The 5,953-nt window shown below is 50.8% G+C and overlaps 1 protein-coding gene across 1 annotated transcript in view; it reads right to left on the bottom strand.

Moving 5' to 3' along the window:
* The window catches only part of LOC109916702 (zinc finger MIZ domain-containing protein 1-like), a 42,025-nt gene extending 39,411 nt beyond the window's left edge, over window positions 1-2,614 (bottom strand). The window contains exon 1 of the mRNA XM_048618748.1: window positions 2,513-2,614. The gene's annotated coding sequence lies outside the window, so the exon portion shown is untranslated. The remainder of the gene's footprint in view (window positions 1-2,512) is intronic.
* Between the last annotated feature and the right edge of the window lie 3,339 nt (window positions 2,615-5,953).

Below are 5,953 nucleotides of genomic sequence, written 5' to 3'. Positions count from 1 at the left end.
ATAGTGCCCAGGGATGTGCAGGTTAGGGTGGATTGGGGGATGGGGGGTGGGAGTTGGGGGAGAGGGGTTGTGGGGTGAAGGTGTGGAATAGAGTTGCCTCTCTTACTGGTCCGTACGGTCCCATGGGCTCCTGGCTCTGCTTTTCCTGCAGGGCAGCAACGGTTGCCGTGGCAGCGACAGTTGCCGTGGCGGCAGCGACGGCGACGGCCGTGGGCTGGGCGAAGTGCGCCGGAGGCCTGGAGTGCGACAAAAGGCCCATCCCCTCAGATGATGCCAGGCTACCCGTGTAGCTACGGGCAAGGATGGCGAGGGAGAGAGAGAGAGAGAGAGATGAGAGCATTACAGGCAAGAGGAGTCATGTTTGCAGGTGTGTCTTCCAACCGAGGCGCACCCTGTGTACCCTCATTACGCAGCAGTGTGCGGGATCTTGCTGTGCACACATGGGCTGCCCAGTTTCCTCCTGTCAGCCATCCTTCCTTCTCTTTTCTGCGAGAATCCACACAATTCCTAACATTCTGGTCAAAGCAACCTTCACAGGAAGGGGGCCTTTCACAGGCAATTTTTGGTCAACTTTCACCAGGAATTCAGGTTTGCTGCCCAGCATGAGGCCCTTTGGCCCGTCGAGTCTGTGCCAACGACCTCGCTATTCCAATCCCCATTTCCCAGCACTTGGCCCACAACATGGCGAGTGCCCATCTAAATCCTTCTTCAATGGGATGGGGGTTCCTGCCTCTCCCACCCTTACAGGCAGTGAGTTCTAGATTCCCCACCAGCCTCTGGGGGAAAACATTTTTCCTCACGTTCCCCTCTAAACCTCCTGTCCCTTCCCTTAAATCTGTGCCCCCCCTCCCCAGGTATTCATCCCCCACCAAGAGGAAAAGTTCCTTCCTGTCTACCCTATCGATACCCCTCATCGTTTTATCCATCTCAATCACGTCCCCTTCCTCTCAATCTCCTCTGCTCTAAGGAAAACAACCCCAGTCTGTCCCAATCCCTCTTCAAGAACTGAAACTCTCCAGCCTCCACAAGGCAACAACCTGGTAAATCTCCCTCTGCTCCCTCTCCCAGTGCTATCACATCCCTCCTATAATGTGGATTCCAGAACTTGCACACAATACTCTCGCTGTGTGGCCTAACCGATGTTTTATATACAGTTCCCAGCCAAACCTCCCTGCTCCTAAACCTACGCCTCGGTTAATGAAGGTAAGTATCCCATAATCCTTCTGAACCACTCTATCCCCCTGTCCCGCTACCTTAAGGGACCAGGGTACATGCACAGCAAGATCCCTCTGACCCTCAGTGTTTCCCAAGGTCCTACTGTCCATCCGATATTCCCTCACTTTGCTTGTCCTGCCCAGGTACATCACCATGTTGGGGCTTTTTAAAATATTTATAGTTGCGTCATTGTTTTGATTCTCACTTGGCTCTTGTAAGAATCCCAAAACAGTACTTTCTACACTTGAGCACAGAGACAATCTCTCCCATGCCCCATTGATTATGGGGACTGTTAGAAATGGAGTAAGTCAGCCGCACAGCAACTTTTCAGAAAGAGTTTTTGCATTGTGTCACACACTCTGTTACAGAGAAGCAGCTTCCAGTTTCCTCTGTGTCAACAGCCGAGCCGATCTGGGCAGCAATAGAAGCCAAAAAGGCAGCAGATGCCAGAGACCTGGGGAAAAAAAAACCCAGAAAGTTCTGGAGAAACTCAGCAGGTGTGTGCAGGCAGAGAGAGAGAGAAACCGTGTTGATATTTCGAGTCTCGTATGACTGCTTTGGAATGTAACTGAACGCACCATGGAGCCATACAGCATGGAAACAGACACTTCGACCCAACCAGTCCATGCTGACCATAATGCCAAACTAAACTAGTCCCACCTGCCTGCACTTGGCCCATATCCCTCATAACTTTTCCTAATCAGGTACGTATCCAATGTCTGTTAAACATTGTAACTGTACCCACATCCACGACTTCCTCTGGAAGTTCATTCCACACACAAACCACTCTCTGTGTAAAAAAGTTGCCCCTCATGTCTTTTTTAAATCTCTCTCCTCTCACCTTAAAAATATGCCCTCTAGTCTTGAAATCCTCCACCCTAGGGAAAAGACACCTACTATTAACCCTATCTATACGCTTCATGACTTTATAAACCTCTATAAGGTCACCCCTCAAACTCCTACGCTCCAGTGAAAAAAGTCCCAGCCTCTCCTTATAACTCAAACCCTCCATTCCTGGCAACATCCTGGTAAATCTCTTCTGAACCCTCTCCAGCTTAATAACATCCTTCCTATAATGGGGCAACCAGAACTGGACACAGTGCTCCAGAAGAGGCCTCACCAATGTTCTGTACAACCCCAACATGACGTCCCGACTCGTCATCACAACTTGGTGAAATCTAGATTCAACCGAATGGTAAAAGTGAAAGGAAAATACCAGCTTCGTTGGTGTGCTAGCTCGAGAGGACACCGAGACCCAGTGCGGCTCATGTGAAGACTGTCCTGACGTTGTTGTTACCTTCCTGAGTAGCCCATTCCTCCAGGATGGCCGGGCCGTCTGTACAGGCTCGGCTGCATGTGCCCCTTACTGGAACTGGTATCTGCGGTTGCAAACAGCTGCTGTCCCATGAACTGCAGAGAATTCATTCCCTCCCCGTCTGCAGACAAAACGTGGGCCTTGCTGGGCACCGCCGAGCTTCCCAGAACCTGTGGAAAAGGGCAGAGTAAACAGGTGGGGTCAGGGAGGCAGGGGTGGAGCAGGCACTGTTCTTTGGAATGACACAAAAATAGCAGCTCGCCCTTGTTTCACACACGCACACACTCTCTCACATGCAAGCACACACTCGCGTGCGCGTGCACACACACACACACACACACACACACACACACACACACACACATGCATAGGCTCACAATGAAACACACACTCTCCATCGCCCTCACACACACACACGCTTGTTCACACAGACAGACAGACACACGTGCACACACACACACTCGCTCATCCAGACAGACACACTCTCACACACGCAGACACGCTCTCACACACGCAGACACACGCACACGCACACGCAGACACTCACACAGACTGAGCCTGGGATTTACAGCAGCAGAATGACAGGGAAGCAATAGCAAGTATTTGCAGGTTCCCGCCAACAGCAACAAGATAGGCAATGCCTTAATCCGATATCAGTCACGTCCTTTAAAGACTGGCCAGAGGATGCTGGGGGAAACAGGGAGTGAGAACCGCCCGGTTCCCAATTTGAAAGACTTTCCCGAGGAAGAGTTATCTCCCAGACCAGAAGGATGAGTACCTATACCGGTGTGAAGAGGGGCACTGGGGCCTCCACAGAGTTAGCAATTCCGATCCCACGGGAGGGCACAGTTCAGCAGAAGGCGAGAAGGACAATCCGCAGTTTGGGAATCTGTCTGATCAGGACAAATACATCCAGGTCACAACATGAGAAAACTGCTGCTGAAGGGAGCAGTCAGTTCCAAGTTGGGCAGCAGGAGAGAAGGAGAAACGTGTCTGTTCTCTCACAAAACTGAAATGCGAGCGGACCAGTTTGAAGTGGATGTCAAGACCAGAGTAAGCAGAGCCCAGCTAGAGACAATCCCTCCCTCAAAAGTAATGGTGACAATGCTCGGGGAACAAAGCTACTTTAGAAACGTCAAAAATCGGAGCGGGGGAGACCTTCGGCCCTTTGAGCCTGCCCCCGCCATTCAATCTGATCATGGGCTGATCATCCAACTCTGTCCCCTGCTCCCCTCTTTCACCCTTTGATCCCTAAGAACTACATCCAACTCCTCCCTGAAAACACTCAATGCTTTGCTCCCCCAACCACTTTCTGTGGCAGAGAATCCCACAGGCTCCCCCCGCACTCTCTGGGTGAAAACATTTCTCCCCATCTCAGTCCTATCCCCGTTACCATAAGACTGTGACCCTCCCAGGTTCTGGGCTGCCCCCTGGGTCATCGGGAACATCCTTTACCCTGTCAAGTCCCTGTTAGAATTCAATAGGTTTCTGTGAGCTCCCCACCCCCTCATTCATCTAAACTCTGGTGACTATAATCCTAACCCAATCCGGTCTCTCCTCATCCGTCAGTCCATGCCATTCCAGGGAATACAACTCGTTGGGATGGAATAATTCCTGAATTCTCATCCAGGAGGCATAAAACATTATCCCAGAAGTGCTAACAGGAAGCTCAGACAAAATTGAATTCCCTTTCCATTCCAAAGGTGAACTTTTAAGGTCTTGAGGATAACTTTTGAGTCATAGCGTCACACAGCACGGAAACAGACCCTTCGGCCCAACAGTCCGTGCCAACCATAATCCCAAACTAAACTAGCCCCACCTGCCTGCTCCTGGCCCATATCCCTCCAAACCTTTCCTATTCACATACTTATCCAAATGTCTTTTAAACGTTGTAACTGTACCCACATCCACCACTTCCTCTGGAAGTTCATTTCACACACGAACCACTCTTGGTGTAAAAAAAATTGCTCTTCATGTCTTTTTAAAATCTTTCTCCTCTCACCTTAAAAATATGCCTCCTAGTCTTGAAATCTCCCACTTTAGGGAAAAGACACCTGCCATTAACCCTATCTATACCCCTCATTATTTTATAAACTTCTATCAGGTCGCTTCTCAACCTCCTACGCTCCAGTGAAAAAAGTCCCAGCCTCTCCTTATAACACAAACCCTCCATTCCCGGCAACATCCTGGTAAATCTCTCCTGAACCCGCTCCAGTTTAATAATATCCTTCCTATAACAGGGCAACCAGAACTGGACACAGTGCTCCAGAAGAGGCCTCACCAACGTCCTGTACAACCTCAACATAATGTCCCAACTCCTATATCAAAGGTCTGAGCAATGAAGGCAAGCGTGCTAAATGCCTTCTTAACTCCCGTGTCTCCATGTGAAGCAAACTTCAAATAATTATGTACCTGAACCCCTAGGTCTCCCTGTTCTACAGCACTACCCAAGGCCCCACCATTAATTGTATAAGTCCTACCCCTGTTTGTTTTACCAAAATGCAAGACCTCAATACCCAAGTCAATGGCAGGAAGTGTTAGGCAAGTTCCTTTGGAAATTCAGGATTTGGGATTAGCGATCAGTCGAGACCCCCTTGGCCAATTATGGCTCTGAGTCGACCCTCGGCTGTTTCGCTGTACATCACGTTGGGATTTGACTGGTCTTTGGGCCTAACCCCCTAACCGCCCCCACCATCTTCCTGGTGTCGGACACAGGAGGATGGGCCGACGATATCACCGGGGAGGGATTTGTTCGAGCAGGAGCTGAGTTTTGGCATGGGGTGGGGGAGGAGGTGGAAGCAGGGAAAGAAGGCGAGAAAAGTGAGACGGAGGTATTTCAGTGAGTGGGACGATGTTGGCCAAGTGGGTCACACTGAGTCCGAGACTGGGGAAAGTTAATCTGGTCCATTTGGGGAGCCCTGGCTGACAGAAACGTCACGGCGAAAGCAAATGACTTTGCCCCCCCCCACCGAAACTTTAGCAGGAACAAGTGCAAAATGACCGTGCAATCATTCTCTTCCCCGTTTTTGATAGATTTCTTGCAGCTCCTGGTGAGTCGGGGGCCTCAAAAGCGAACGATAATGGAAGATGGCTCTGTAAATTGAATTGGGTGGGGGGGAGGGCAAGTAATGAGGTGGGGGCAAGTTTGGAAGACGAATGGATTTCACCTGACTTTGAGATGTATTACTGATGCCCCACGTTCCAGTCACCACAGAGCCAAGGGACAGAGCCATTGAATAGCCCACCACTGAGATGAGCCTTCCCCTTCCAGGAGGGAGTCTGTGCACCGGCTGCGCGAGTGACCTGGTTTGGGTGGGTGCGGGGGTTTGGCCGCGACCTTTAGCCTGCACCAGCGCGGGCTCCTAGAGTGCGGGCAGGTACGGCACGCCGCGTGGGGGTTTTCAACTGACCTGCGAGGCACAG

This window comes from Rhincodon typus, chromosome 40 (genome assembly GCF_021869965.1).
Source record: "Rhincodon typus isolate 14 chromosome 40, sRhiTyp1.1, whole genome shotgun sequence".
Taxonomy (NCBI): domain Eukaryota; kingdom Metazoa; phylum Chordata; class Chondrichthyes; order Orectolobiformes; family Rhincodontidae; genus Rhincodon; species Rhincodon typus.
This window is presented reverse-complemented; position numbering and strand designations above follow the sequence as displayed.